Source organism: Macaca thibetana, chromosome 15, assembly GCF_024542745.1.
Source record: "Macaca thibetana thibetana isolate TM-01 chromosome 15, ASM2454274v1, whole genome shotgun sequence".
Classification (NCBI taxonomy): domain Eukaryota; kingdom Metazoa; phylum Chordata; class Mammalia; order Primates; family Cercopithecidae; genus Macaca; species Macaca thibetana.
In genome coordinates this window covers 3,688,440-3,703,635 of record NC_065592.1, presented here as the reverse complement: position 1 = coordinate 3,703,635, position 15,196 = coordinate 3,688,440, and the positions used below count along the sequence as shown (strand labels likewise).

At 52.7% G+C, this 15,196-nt stretch overlaps 3 protein-coding genes across 14 annotated transcripts in view; 1 reads left to right on the top strand and 2 right to left on the bottom strand.

The window, feature by feature from the left end:
- TRAF2 (TNF receptor associated factor 2) overlaps positions 1 to 7,668 on the bottom strand; it is a 46,863-nt gene extending 39,195 nt beyond the window's left edge. Inside the window, exons 1-2 of one of the 4 annotated variants that reach the window (XM_050760086.1) lie at positions 7,485 to 7,668; positions 6,782 to 6,825 (exon numbers count right to left, since the gene is read on the bottom strand). The gene's annotated coding sequence lies outside the window, so the exon portion shown is untranslated. Of the gene's footprint in view, positions 1 to 2,426; positions 2,510 to 6,781; positions 6,826 to 7,484 lie in introns of those variants that run through there. The other 3 variants (XM_050760087.1, XM_050760088.1, XM_050760089.1) reach the window with 3 other exon arrangements.
- The window catches only part of EDF1 (endothelial differentiation related factor 1), a 107,844-nt gene that overhangs the window by 79,268 nt on the left and 13,380 nt on the right, over positions 1 to 15,196 (top strand). The gene's annotated exons all lie outside the window — the stretch shown is intronic.
- Positions 1 to 15,196, bottom strand: part of PTGDS (prostaglandin D2 synthase) — a 117,858-nt gene that overhangs the window by 93,918 nt on the left and 8,744 nt on the right. Inside the window, exon 1 of one of the 2 annotated variants that reach the window (XM_050760357.1) lies at positions 3,000 to 3,003. The exons of the other annotated variant lie outside the window; for it this stretch is intronic. The gene's annotated coding sequence lies outside the window, so the exon portion shown is untranslated. Of the gene's footprint in view, positions 1 to 2,999; positions 3,004 to 15,196 lie in introns of those variants that run through there. 2 annotated transcript variants of the gene reach the window in all.

The window sequence follows — 15,196 nt, the reverse complement described above, 5'->3', positions numbered from 1 at the left end:
AAGCCCCTCTGCGGTGGCTCACGCCTGTAATCACAGCACTTTGGGAGGCCGAGGTGGGCAGATCACGAGGTCAGGAGATCACAACCATCCTAACACGGTGAAACCCCGTCTCCACTAAAAAAAAATTAGGCGTGGTGGTGGGCGCCTATAGTCCCAGCTACTCAGGAGGCTGAGGCAGGAGAAGAGCGTGAACCCAGGAGGCAAAGGTTGCAGTGAGCCGAGATCGCGCCACTGCACTCCAGCGTGGGGACAGAGCAAGACTCCCCTCCACAGGAGAGTGGGGGGCATCTGGCACCCTTGTTGCTAATGGGGCTGAGCTGTGTGTTCCCTTCACAACAGGACACCCCCACAAGAAATCACAGAGGCCTTCACTAAGCTGGAGTCATCAGGCAGCTGAGACCTGACATCCTGACTCTGGTGTGTGAACATGGTTTGGTGGCATCGGTGACTCAAAAGGACAAGCTGTATTGTTACGCAAGTCAAACGCCGCCCAAACCATGACACCAAATCAGATATGGGTGCAACCTGGCCGCTGCAGGGGTCACCTCGTCGCCGCAAACGTCGCCTGCGTTCAACCCAGGTCTTACTCTTCTCACAGGCAGACTCCAAGATGCCCCAAATGCTGGAGATTCAAACTTCCTCGATTCCCGTCTCCACCAACAGTGCACGACTGCTTCATACAATACTGAACTTCACGCAAGAGTTCACTGGGTGGCACCCGATTCTAACCCACTTCTATAAAAGCCCATCTGAACATTGATCTGGAACACTGATCTGCATGCGGCCATGAATATGAGGCCCTCCAAATACTCGAAGTTCACTTTAAAATTATAATTTCATGGCCGGGTGCGGTGGCTGACGCCTGTAATCCCTACACTTTGGGAGGCGGAGGAGGGTGGATCACCTCAGGTCAAGAGTTTGAAACCAGCCTGATCAACATGATGAAACCTCATCTCTACCAAAAATACAAAAATTAGCTGGGCGTGGTGGCGCGCGCCTGTAATCCCAGCTACTCGGGAGGCTGAGGTAGGAGAACCGCTTGAACCCACGAAGCGGAGGCTGCAGTGAGCCGAGATCGCACCTCTGCACTCCAGCCTGGGCAACAAGACCAAAACTGTCTCAATAAATAAATAAATAAAACTATAATTTTATATGTAACCCCATCTTTTTCAGGCTCAACACAATACCAAATAGAAACTTGGTAACAGCCGAAACTCCTAACAATTGTTTATACGAAAGTATCAGGAGCAAGCGTTGCAGGAGAGAAGCTCTTGAATCTTACAAGTGTTCACCCATTAATACCTTTAGTTTCTCGTATTAAAAACTGGAGCTGTTAACACGGAGAGAGATTGAGTTACAGTGCAGCAATTCCGTCCCTTCAAGATCATGTGAGCAGGGTCCGTTCTCAGTCCTAGTTTCCCTTGACTTGACCCAGACAAGGCTCCCTCCTCCTCCGAGCCCCGTCTTCACTGGCTGCCCTACACCGAGTGTGCGTTTGGTACTCTTCTGCACTGACCCTCAGCCCTCAGGGCCGCAAAATGCCAACTCCAAAATACCCAGCTCTGGCCCTGACCATTCCCCTGACCCCAGGCTGCACATCTGGCCGCCTCCCGAGAGGCCATGGGCGCTGTGACTCCTTCATCTTGACCTAGGAAGCACCAGCCTTCAGCTGCTCAGGCCAGATTCTTGCAGACATTCTAACTCCTTTTTCTCCGCTCTACCTTCCACAAACATCCCCTGCCAATCCCAGGCCCAGGCCCTGGCCCCGGTCCCACCCGGCGCAGCCCATCCCGGCACCGGCTCCTTGCTACCCCCGACCCTCCCAGCAGCCAAAGGAACTTTTCCACCCAGGCTCAGCCGGGGTCTCCCCAGCCACTCAGCAGGAAGGCAGCAGAGTCGGCTCCGCCCCCAGCCTCACCGGTCTTCCCCGACCCCCGGCTGGGGGCGCGAGCAGCCTCAGGGGTCGGAGGCGCCCCTGACCCGCCCGGGCACGCAGTCGGGTGGGGGTGCGGGGATTCGGGAACACGAGGGGCCCACACCTGAGCGTGGAGGGGGCGACAGGACGCGGGGGAGCGGCGGACCCGGGGCAGGGCAGGGCCTGGTGGGCCGCCCACGGGCCTCAGGCGGGGCTGGGAGCCGCGACACCGCGCGAGACCCGGGACCGTGCCCCGACGCTGCTCCGAGGACGGCCGCGCGCGTTCCCGAACTTTCCCGCGCCAGCCCCGCTCCGACTTGGTTTCCGGCCCAGCCGCTCAGAGAAATCCCCTCGGACTGGCCCCGCCCCCGCCCCGCGGCCTCTCCCGCCCCCGCTCCCGCTCCGGCTCCGGCCGGGAGTCGCCCTGAGAGGTGCCCGCGCCTGCGCCCGACCCCGCAACCGACCCCGCGCCCGCGCCCGCGCCCGACCTCGCCCCCGACCCCGCACTCGCCTCACCCAACGGTCGCGGCGCGCCCGGAACTAAGGGCCCGCCCAGCCACCGCCCCCAACGCCGCCGCCGCCGCCGCTCCGCCGAGGGGGCCTGACGGACGGACACGGGAGCCAACCAGCGAGCCCTCAGGAAGCCGTAGCGAGCGCCATTGGCCAGATCCGCCCCGCTCTGAACGCGCCTGACGGACTAATGCGGGAGCCAACCAGCGAGCCCGCAGGAGCCGCAGCGGGCGCCGATTGGTCGGCGCTGAGACGGCGTGGGTACTTAAGTCGCCCTCTGCTTCTTCCTCACGGAGCGCGCCGGAGCGCTGGTGCGGGGGGTTGGTCCCGGGAGCTGTTGTAGCGCTGCGCCGTGGGGTCCGCGTCAATTGGGTCCGTTTCCCAGGTGCGGCGAGACAGCGAGGCCCTTGCTTCCCCTCCCGTGGCCCCCGTGCGGAGACCCCTGCCGCACACCCGAGAGGTGAGCCAGGAGCCCAGGCCGGGCGGCAGCGGTTCCCACGAGGCGCGCGTCGCGGGACGTGGGGCCCTGGCGGGGCGGCCACGACCTGCCGGACACCTGCGGGTCCCTCTGCCTCCCCCGGTGCCGGGCTTAGAGCGGGGCCTCAATTTGGGTTACATTTATGAAAAACGACCAAAAGAATACTGCACGCTTAAGTAAGGTATTAAGGATATGGGTCTCCTTTTGGGTTGAGGTAATGCTCTGCAACCAGACAGTGGTGACGGCCGCCCGACATGGCCGGTGTGCTAATCCACTGGGTTGTGCACTGTATTATTATTTTTTTGAGACGGAGTTTCGCTCCGTCGCCCAGGCTGGAGTGCGGTGGAGTGATCTCGACTCACTGCAACCTCCGCTTCCCGGGTTCAAGCGATTCTCCTGTCTCAGCCTCCCTAGTAGCTGGGATTACAGGCGCCCGCCATCACGCCCAGCTAATTTTTGTATTTTTGGTAGAGACGAGGTTTCACCATGTTGGCCAGGCTGGTCTTGAACTCCTGACCTCAAGTGAAAACACAACCTGTGACCTCCAGACACTCAAACGAAAACAGTGGCCTTGGCGGCCAAAACAGGGGCTGCCCTAGGAGTCCTGTGGGCTGCATGGGGCAGGCGGCACCGGCATCTGCTCAGGAGAACGGGAGCTGCAGCAGGTTCTCTCTGGCGGTGCACGGGCTAGCACCGGACACACCACCTCCCCTCCAGCCAGCTTTTGGTGAAATGGAGACCTTTCTCCCCGCTTTGCAGAGAAGGAAACGTTCACAGAGGTAAGTCTACTCCAAGCATTCAGACCCTGAGACCACGGGACTGCTCAAAGATGGAATACACTGCAAAACAGGGCAGGCTCTGAAGTTACATAATTTATTCAGGCCACGCTTTTTTCCAGGCGCCAATGCCACATTTCATACATGTTACTTGGTTTGTAGTTGGAATTCCCCTCCCCTAAACCCACATTCCTGGGACCGCAAGGCCTTGAGATGGAACTCAGGAAGCCATTGGATTCCATCAACGTCATCACCCCTGAGTTTGCTGCAAGCAGCCATGGAAACGTTCGAAGTTCGCACCTGCAGGGTCAGTGAGGTTGCATTCAAGCCCAGGAACTGGGCTCTGAGATGTGAGGAGGCTTCTCCTCCTGGCTGCACCTGGGAGGCTCAAAGCTGTCCTGAGACTGCAGCAGCCAATTCGGAATGAAAAAGGGTTCACGCGGTGGCTCACGCCTATAATCCCAGCACTTTGGGAGGCTGAGGCGGGAGGACTGCTTGAGCCCATGAGTTCGAAACCAGCATGGGCAGCATGGCGGAACCCCATCTCTACCAATAAAAGGAAAAAAAATTAGCTGGTTGTGGTGCTGCACACCTGTAGTCCCAACTACTTGGAAGGCCAAGACAGGAAGATGACAGAAGCCCAGGAGGTGGAGGTTGCAGTGAGCTGTGGTTGCACCACTGCACTCCAGCCTGTGCGATAGAGTGAGACCCTGTCTTTTTTTTTTTTTTTTTTTTTTTTTTTTTGAGATGGTGTCTTGCTCTGTCCCCAGGCTGGAGTGCAGTGGCGCAATCTCGGCTCACTGCGACCTTTTCCTCCCGGGTTCAAGCAATTCTCCTGCCTCAGCCTCCGGAGTAGCTGGGACTACAGGCGCACACCGCCACACCCGGCTAATTGTTTTTGTGTTTTAGTAGAGACAGGGTTTCACCGTGGTGCCCAGGCTGATCTCGAACTGAGCTCAGGCAATCTGCCTGCCTCAGCCAAAGTGCTAGGATTACAGGCCTCAACCGCTGCGCCTGGCCGACCCAGTCTCTTTTATTTTATTTATTTATTTATTTATTTTTTATTTTTATTTATTTTTTTTTTGAGACGGAGTCTTGCTCTGTCACCCAGGCTGGAGTGCAGTGGCCGGATCTCAGCTCACTGCAAGCTCCGCCTCCTGGGTTTACGCCATTCTCCTGCCTCAGCCTCCCGAGTAGCTGGGACTACAGGCGTCCGCCACCGCGCCCGGCTAGTTTTTTGTATTTTTAGTAGAGACGGGGTTTCACCGTGTTAGCCAGGATGGTCTCGATCTCCTGACCTCGTGATCCGCCCGCCTCGGCCTCCCAAAGTGCTGGGATTACAGGCTTGAGCCACCGCGCCCGGCCCAGTCTCTTTTAAAAAAGAAAAAACAGCCAGGCACAGCGGCTCATACTTAATCCCAGCACTTTGGGAGGCCGAGGCAAGCAGATCGCCTGAGGTCAGGAGTTTGAGACCAGCCCAGCCAACATGGTGAACCCCTGTCTCTACTAAAAGAAATATAAAAAAGGCCCAGCACAGTGGCTCATGTTTGTAATCCCAGCACTTTGGGAGGCTGAGGCAGATGGATCACCAGAGGTCAGGGGTTCAAGACCAGCCTGAACATTGTGAAACTCCCATCTCTACTAAAAAAATTTTTAAAAGGGGCCAGGCATGGTGGCTCACGCTTGTAATCCCAGCACTTTGGGAGGCCGAGGCGGGTGGATCAAGAGGTCAGGAGTTCGAGACCAGCCTGGCCAACACAGTGAAACCCCATCTCTACTAAAAATACAAAAATTAGCAGGGTGTGGTGGCGCTTGCCTGTAATCCCAGCTACTCAGGAGGCTGAGGCAAGAGAATTGTTTGAACCCGGGAGGCAGAGGTTGTAGTGAGCCGAGATCGTGCCATTGCACTCCAGCCTGGGTGACAGAGCTAGACTCCATCTCAAAAAAAAAAAAAATACAGAAAAGGTCCGGCACACACAGTGGCTCATGTTTGTAATCCCAGCACTTTGGGAGGCTGAGGCGGGTGGATCACCTGAGGTCAAGGGTTCAAGACCAGCCTGGCCAACATGGTGAAACCCTGTCTCTACTAAAAATACAAAAATTAGCTGGGCGTGGTGGCAGGCACCTGTAATCCCAACTACTCGGGAGGCTGAGGCAGGAAAATCGCTTGAACCCGGAAGGCAGAGGTTGCAGAGAGCTGAGATCACGCCACTGCACTCCAGCCTGGGTGACAGAGCAAGACTCCATCTCAAAGAAAAAAGAAGGGGTTCACTTGTTTTGGGGAGGGGTTCACCTGTTTTAGGACACTCTACTTCCTTCAGGGTAATGGGAAAGTCATTCTAACAGCTTTCAGACAGTGGCCTCCAACTTGGGGTGACACACCTCACTGGTCCTGGATGATGACAGTGTTGAAGGGCTGAGTCTGAGACCACCTCAGCCCCACCCCAAGTCCAGAAAAGGTTTCCCAAGCTTGGCAAATGCCCACAGCCCTCAAGAGCCGGCAGTGACCAGGATGACTGCCCTGTGCCACCCAATCTCAAAGGACTTGCCCCAGTGCTGCTCTCATGAAAATGCCTTTGTTTATTTTAGATTGCTCTGTTTCCAGAAGATTGGCACACACATTAAAAAAAAAAAAAAAAAAACTGGCTGGGTGTGGTGGCTCACACCTGTAATCCCAGCACTTTGGGAGACTGAGGAGGGCAGATCACCTGAGGTCAGGAGTTCAAGGCCAACATGGTGAAACCCCATCTCTACTAAAATACAAAAATTATCTGGGCATGGTGACATGCTTGTAATCCCAGCTACTTGGGAGGCTGAGGCAGGAGAATTGCTTGAACCTGGGAGGCGGAGGTTGCAGTGAGCCAGGAGTGCGCCACTACACTCCAGCCTGGGCAACACAGCAAGACTCTGTCTCAAAAATAATAATAATAATATTGATTGTGATGACAGGCCTGCAAGGCATAGCAAGTTGATACCAGCCTGACTGAGAGGTGGAGGTACACTGATTGGGAAGTGCCTCCCCACCCCGCCCACCAGCTTGGAAGCTGTGACACCTTGGCCTGGGGACTCGCCTCATTTGCTGGCTGGAAAGGGGTGACTCACTCTGGCCATGGCGCAGCTCAGGGGATTCCCACGTGGGCTCCTTCCTGCGGAAAAGAAAGCAAAAGTCAGCCACCCAGGCCTCCAGCAGGGGCAGGGGGAGGAGATGCCCCCGGGCAGTCTCAGGAGAGGCCCTAGCGCCCTCCCACTGCCTGAGGGCTGGGGTTGCAGGAGCAAGAAGGAGAGCAGCAGTTGGAACTTGGAGATGGACACATGCAGCTGTTGTCCTGGTCTCCGTGTCCTGACTAGAGGGTACCAGTGTCCCTGGAGGGGCGGCCTGACCATGGACCAGAGCAGATGCTGCCGTGGACGCCAGCCACTCACTGACCTGGCCAGGGAGGACCCCACAGCTGCTCACTGGGCCTGCAGAGCACGGGGGGTTAGGGGCCACCGTGCCACTGGCATCTGCCCTCTGTGCCCAGCAGGGCTCTGTGGATACATCTGAAAGCCAGTGGCTGCGTGTGCCCTCTGCACCCAGCAGGGCTCTGTGGATGCGTCTGAATGCCAGCAGCTGCCTGGCTTCCCTTGGGCGTGGTTGGCGCCCTCGAAGGCTCACACGTCGTGTCCTTTTACTCAGGTCTTGGGATGACAGAGCCCAGCTTGCAGACAGAGCCAGGAGGCCGAATGTCCGAGCTGGGCCCCCTACAAGACCGTGAACAAGGGACACCCTTGTGTGCCTGGTGATGTCCCCAGGGGAAGTGCCCACCTCAAATAGCCGCAGTCCACTTGCTCACACCGAGAGCTTGCCTCTTTTTTTCAGACGTTTGCAGGTCAGCCTTGTGCTGCAGCCTCTGAGGGAAGCTGGTTTCACTCTCACTCTGTAGTCACCTGACAGGAGTGTTTCCAGGAAGGCAGCCGCAGCTCTGGGCTAGAGTCCCCTGCACCAGCCCCCGCCCTAGCCCTGCCCTCACCCCCTCAGGCCAGTGCACAGGGCACAGAGGCTCCCTCCTCATCAGCTCCGCAGGGAGCCTCCCCCAGGGCAACCTTTGATAAAAGGAGAAAGGCCTGGGGAGGGGTGGGACCTGGAGGCAGGTTTGCCTCCACGCCAGACAGCGGGGAAGCTCTTGTCCTCCAACTGAATGGCATGGATCCTCGGGGGGAATCTGAAGCCCGCCTGTCCAGGGCAGGCCCAGGGCTGGCTGCAGGCAGGAGACCCTTGAGCACGTGAGCTTGTGCTGTCACACAGCAGAGTCCGTGCCAGCAACCGTGGGGAAGAATGGATTTCTGTCTGCTTGTGTTTTCTGTGAACTTGGGAAGGACACACAAGAAAGTAATAAAAGATTTATGCCTGTAATCCCAGCACTTTCGGAGGCCGAGGCTAGAGATCACTTGAGCTCAGGAATTCAAGACCAGCCTGGGCAATATAGCGAAACCCCCGTCTTTACAAAAAATGCAAAAATTAGGCCAGGTCTGGTGGTTCATGCCTGTAATCCCAGCACTTTGGGAGACCAAGGCAGGCGGATCATCTGAGGTTGGGAGTTTGAGACCAGCCTGACCAACATGGAGAAACCCCGTCTCTACTAAAAATACAAAAATTAGCTGGGCATGGTGGTGCACACCTGTAATCCCAGCTACTTGGGAGGCTGAGGCAGGAGAATCACTGGAACCTGGAAGGCAGAGATTGCGGTGAGCTGAGATTGCACCATTGCACTCCAGCCTAGGCAATAAAAGCCAAACTGTCTCAAAAAAAAAAAAAGCTGGGCATGATGCAATGGCACAATCTCGGCTCACTGCAACCTCTGCCTTCCTGGTTTAAGTGATTCTCCTGCCTCTGCCTCCCAAGTAGGTGGGATTACAGGCACATGCCAGCACACCCGGCTAAGCTCGAACTGGTCTCAAACACCTGACCTCAAGTGATCCTCCCACCTTGGCCTCCCAAAGTGCTGGGATTACAGGCGTGAGCCACCACGCCCTGCTGTAATGGATGTTTTCTAACCAGGTAGTATGCACCTGTAGTCCCAACTACTTGGAAGGGTGAGGCCAGAGGATGGCTTGAGCCCAGGAGTTCAAGGCTATTGTGAGCTATTACTGTGCCACTGTAGTCTGGGTGACAGAGCGATACTCTGTCCCTATAAAAAAAAAAAAGTAATGGAATTTTTTTTTTTTTTTTTGAGATGGAGTCTTGCTCTGTTGCCCAGGCTGGAGTGTAGTGGCATGACCTCGGCTCGCTGCAACCTCCGCCTCCCAGGTTCAAGCGATTCTCCAGCTTCAGCCTCCTGAGTAGCTGGGACTACAGGTGTGAGCCCTCACGCCTGGCTAATTTTTTGTATTTTTAGTAGAGATGGGTTTTTGCCATGTTGGCCAGGCTGGTCTCAAACTCCTGGCCTCCCACCTCATCCAGCTAATTTTTTTTTTTTTTTTTTTTTAGTTTGCAGTAGAGATGGAGTCTTACTGTGTTGCCCAGGCTGGTCTTGAATTCCTGAGCTCAAGCAGTCCTTCTGCCTTGGCCTGCCAAAGTCCTGGGTTACAAGTGTGAGCCACTGCCTGGCCAACATATTTTTTTTTTGTTGTTGTTTTTGTTTGTTTGTTTGTTTTTTGAGACAGAGTTTCGTTCTTGTTGCCCAGGCTGGAGTGCAATGGTGAGATCTCAGCTCACTGCAACCTCCGCCTCCTGGGTTCAAGCGACTCTCTTGCCTCAACCTCCTAAGTAGCTGGGACTACAGGCACCTGCCACCACACCCAGTGATTTTGTATTTTTAGTAGAGATGGAGTTTCACCATGTTGGTCAGGCTGGTCTTAAACTCCTGACCTCAGGTGATCCACCTGCCTCGGCCTCCCAAAGTGCCAGGATTATAGGCGTGAGCCAAACCTATTGGTTTTTCGTATTAATTAACGATAACATTATGGTCCAGTTTCTGGCTTTGAGTTTTAACATCTGCAAGCTTGACAGCTTTGTCAAAATTGATCTTTTTCTTGTTGTCATGATGCTCCAGCTATGTTTATCCACCTGTTTTTCCTCATGGTCAATCAGAAAACACTTTTTATTCAGTTGAATTTTGAAAATTGTTTTTCACTTAAAGCCATAGATACACAAAGTTAGGAAGAACCTCGACCACAGAACATAATGTTTGGTTTATAAAACTTCTACTTCACAGGACACTCTAGATGTTGTGATTCTGTGTCCTTGTTTTTTTTTTTTTTTTTTTTTTTTTTTTTTTTTTTTTTTGAGACGGAGCCTCGCTCTGCCGCCCAGGCTGGAGTGCAGTGGCCGGATCTCAGCTCACTGCAAGCTCCGCCTCCCGGGTTCACGCCATTCTCCTGCCTCAGCCTCCCGAGCAGCTGGGACTACAGGCGCCCGCCACCACGCCCGGCTAGTTTTTTGTATTTTTAAAGTAGAGACGGGATTTCACCGTGTCAGCCAGGATGGTCTCGATCTCCTGACCTCGTGATCCGCCCGTCTCGGCCTCCCAAAGTGCTGGGATTACAGGCTTGAGCCACCGCGCCCGGCCCCTTGTTTTTTTTTAAAGGTGATCCTAGTGACATTCAGATCTCTCTGCAGTCAAAATAATTGTAAATTTAAATGGAAACTCCGAAGTGGCCCCACATGGTGATGATTATACAACTAATGTCCTGTTTTGCTGTCAAAGACAGGAGCCAGGCCAGGTGCAGTGGCTCACACCTGTTAACCCAGCACTTTGAGAGGCCAAGGCGGGTGGATCACCTGTGGTCAGGAGTTTAAGACCAGCCTGGCCAACGTGGCGAAACCTCATCTCTGCTAAAAATACAAAAATTACCCAGGTGTGGTGGTGGGCGCCTGTAATCCCAGCTACTTGGGAGGCTGAGGCAGAACTGCTTGAACCCAGGAGGCGGGGGTTGCGGTGGGCCGAGATCGCACCATTGCACTTCACCCTGGGCGACAGAGGGAGCTACTGGAAAGGCTGAGGCATGAGAATTACTTGAACCCAGGAGGCGGAGGAGGTGGTTGCAGCGAGCTGAGATGGCACCACTGCACTCCAGCCTGGGAGACAGAGCGAGACTCCGCCTCAAAAAAAACACAAAAACAAGCTGCGCCGACAGTGGACAGAGAGGCCTTGGGAGCTGCTGCACGGCAGGGCTGCCCACCGGGGCTTCAGCCCCCAGAACCGTCTGGGACCCCCAGAACTGCCCCGCATCAGCCAGCACAGCCAGGCGACTTTCCCATTCTCTCTCCCACAGCAGGCAGGAGACAGTGGATCTGGGGGCTCTCCAGCCTTAGGGGCACCAGGCTCAGCTCCTCAGCCTGTGGTTCACTGGAGGCTGGCAGCAGGGAGGTTACTTCCCCGTGGGTGGGACCGGGTTGCTCTCTGGGACCCCAGCAGAAGTGGCCCTGTCCCACCCCATCATCCTTCAGTGGAATTAATACTGGAACGTCCCACCGGGCACAGAAGGCTGCTCTGCCTGCAGGTTGACCTCAGCAAGGATTGCCAGACCCACGGGAGAAACAGCCCGAACCAAACAAAGGAGCGGAGAGGGGGTGATACAGGCACCAGAGGAGAATGTGAGAAGAACCAAATTAGTAATCCTAGAAGAAAAAAGAAGAATTTGTGAAATAGAATGCTATAAAATTCAATGCTATAAAAATAATAGAAGAGGAGTTGGATGTGGTAGCGCATGCCTGTAATCCCAGCTACCTGGGAGGCTGAGGCAAGAGGATCACTGGAGCCAAGGGGGTGGAGGCTGCAGTGAGCCGAGATCACACCATTGCACACCAACTGGGCAACAGAGCCAGAGCCTGTATAAAAACAACAACACAAAAACACGGCCGGGCATGGTGGCTCACGCCTGTAATCCCAACACTTTGGGAGGCCGAGGTGGGCGGATCACAAGGTCAGGAGATCGAGACCATCCTGGCTAACACGGTGAAACCCTGTCTCTACTAAAAATACAGAAAATTATCCGGGCGCGGTGGCGGGCACCTGTAGTCCCAGTTACTCAGGAGGCTGAGGCAGGAGAATGGTGTGAACCCAGGAGGCCGAGTTTGCAGTGAGCTGAGATTGCACCATTGCGCTCCAGCCTGGGCGATAGAGTGAGACTCTGTCTCAAAAAAAAAAAAAAAAAAAAAAAAAGAAAGGAAGAAAAAAAATATAAGAGGGAACCCTTAAAAATCAAAAACGTGATATCAAAATTTAAAAAAATGTTAAGTAGAAAGGTTATACATTGAGATCTCCCAAAATTAGAACAGAAAGAACATGAGTTTAAAAACAGGAAAGACTGGCTAGGCACGGTGGCTCACACCTGTAATCCCAGCACTTTGCGGGGCTGAGGTGGGCGGATCACCTGAGTCAGGAGTTTGAGATTAGCCTGACCAACATGGTAAAACCTCGTCTCTACTAAAAATACAAAAAAATTAGCCAGGCATGATGGCAGTTGCCTATAATCCCAGCTACTTGGGAGGCTGAGGCAGGAGAATCGCTTGAACCCAGGAGGTAGAGGTTGCAGTGAGCCAAGATTGCACACTGCACTCCAGCCTGGGTGATAGAGTGAGACTCCGTCTCAAAAAAAAAAAAAATTGGTTGGGCATGGTGGCATGTGATTGTAGTCCCAGCTACTCCAGAGTCTGAGGCAGGAGGATCACTTGAGCCCAGGAGGTCAAGGCTGCAGTGAGCAACAATTGCCACTGCACTCCAGCCTGGGAAACAGAGCAAGCCTTGTCTCAAAAATAGTAATAATTAAAAAAAAAAAAAAGATAAAAATAACAGAACCTGCTACCATCAGACTGGGTGCCAATATTTAATAAGAGGAGGGAACATTTTCTGCCAAAAAGTAGGAAGGACAGATGTCCAGAGAGAGGGCCGCACTGTCCCTGCATGCTATGTCCAGAGAGAGGGCCACACTGTCCCTGGGTGTGATGTCCATGTGTCTTCATTGTCGAGGAGCCCAGGAGGGTCCCGGAGCCTGATAGTGCTTCTCACTGCAGGTGGTGCAGCAGCTGACGCAGATGGTGGGGAAGAACGTGAACTGAGTAAGTTGAATGGCCCTGGGAAATTAGGCGAAACCTGGTGCAGTTGTGTGGCCTGCTCTTCTCATTTTGTGTATCGGGGTCTCACCTTTTTTTTTTTTTTTTTTTTTTTTTTTTTTTTGAGACGGAGTCTCGCTCTGTCGCCCAAGCTGGAGTGCAGTGGCCGGATCTCAGCTCACTGCAAGCTCCGCCGCCCGAGTTTACACCATTCTCCTGCCTCAGCCTCCCGAGTAGCTGGGACTACAGGCGCCTGCCACCTCGCCCGGCTAGTTTTTTGTATTTTTTAGTAGAGACGGGGTTTCACCGTGTTAGCCAGGATGGTCTTGATCTCCTGACCTCGTGATCCACCCATCTCGGCCTCCCAAAGTGCTGGGATTACAGGCTTGAGCCACCGCGCCCGGCCGGGGTCTCACCTTTTCTTAGAGGAACTTATCTAGGTACAGCATGTAGTATCAGCAGTGACACAGACATTTTCTTATTTAACCAATGACCACTCAAGGATTGCTTAGTTTAGGTTCAATTAAGCTACCAGCAGAAGGCACTGATTGTGAAATTTCACGGCGTTACCCTGCTAAGTGGAAAGGTAGCATTAAGAGGGATAAAGGTTTCGTTATGATGTGGAGTCTCATTCCTTTTGTCTTGGAAAAGCCATGTACAGTATTTAAACGTCAACTTCTTCTGGTTTGTAGTTTGAATATCTCTGGTCATGGCATCAGGCAGTTTGGATTACAGGCTTGAGCCACTGCGCCCAGCCCCATCAGTTTCTTTATTACAGTTCTGAAAGTTTTAATTTGGTTCATTAACCTTAAAAGTTATCAGAAATCTGTGTTCAAGAGTACTTGTTAGAGTCTTTTCCATGAAAAGCAATTTTGGACTGTACCTTATTCCAAATACTTTTAGGAAACCATTGTGAATGATAAAAACTTAAAATAGCCACAGTTAAAAATCAGATGAAGGTGGGGCACGGTGGCTCACGCCTGTAATCCTAGCACTTTGGGAGCCCGAGGCAGGCGGATCACGAGGTCAGGAGATCGAGACCATCTTGGCTAACACAGTGAAACCCCCATCTCCACTAAAAATACAAAAAGTTAGCCGGGCGTGGTGGCGGGCGCCTGTAGTCCCAGCTACTCGGGAGGCTGAAGCAGGAGAATGGCGTGAGCCCAGGGGGCGGAGCTTGCAGTGAGCTGAGATGGCACCACTGCACTCCAGCCTGGGCAACAGAGCAAGACTCCATTTAAAAAAAAAAAAAAATCAGATGAAAGTTCCCAAGTGACAAGGAAACTTAGTTACTTCTATTACATGCAGCATGTTAAGATAGCAACCGGAATGATGACTAACAGTGTCACATCAGGGCCATCAGACTTCTATACATTTCATATAATTTTTAGAATACATGAATAACATATCCAGAGCCAGGTGTGGTGGATCATGTCTGTAATCCCAGTAACCTGGGAGGCTGAGGTGACAGGATCACTTTTGGCCAAGAGTTTGAGACCAGGCTGGGTAACATAGCAAGACCTCACCTATAATAAAAATAAAATAAATTACCTGGGTGGTGGCACATGCCTGTAGTCCTACCTGCTTGGGAGGCTGAGGTGGGAGGATCTCTTGAGTCTAAGATTTTCAGGTGGCAGTGAGCCATAATCATGCCAGTACACTCCATCCAGCCTGGGCAACAGAGACCCTGTCTATAATAAACAAAAACATATCTATACAAATGTAACTTTAGGAAAAGTTCAACATAACCAAAATTATGTCTAACATTAAATTTTGATGAATTTTTATAATTTGTGGAACATTTATACCAATAAATATAAATATAACTGAAAGATTTAGCATTATCATTTGATAACTTATCAAATAAGGCTTATCATTTAATACCTCTACAAGATGAGACTTACATTTTGAGGCTCTTCGTGAACCAAAGTGGAAAATCGCAAAGTTAAATTTAGGTCAAAAAGACTTAACTTAGGATATTGATCCTAGGGAAGCCAGCCAAAGATGTCAAAAGATTCAAAACACTTAATAAAAGTAGAATCATACTAACCAGAGTGATAATCAAAAAACTTCAGGCTGGGTGTGGGGACTCATTCCTGTAATTCCAATACTTTGAGAAGCTGAGGTGGGTGGATCACAAGGTCAGGAGTTCGAGCCTGGCCCTGCCAATATGGTGAAACCTTGTCTCTACTGAAAATACAAAAATTATCTGGGCATGGTGGTGCCCACCTGTAGTCCAAGCTACTCGGGAGGCTGAGGCAGGAGAATCACTTGAACCCAGGAGGCAGAGGTTGCAGTGAGCCACTGCACCTTGCAGTGAGCAAGGTCATGCCACTGCACTCCAGCCTGGGCAACAGAGACAGACTCTGTCTCAAAAAAAAGAAAAAAAAGAAAAGACTTCAAAAGTAATGTATGACATAGATGACCAATTTTTTTAGTTTTGTATTAGTGTATTTTTAATAGAAAAGATCAATATTTAGAAA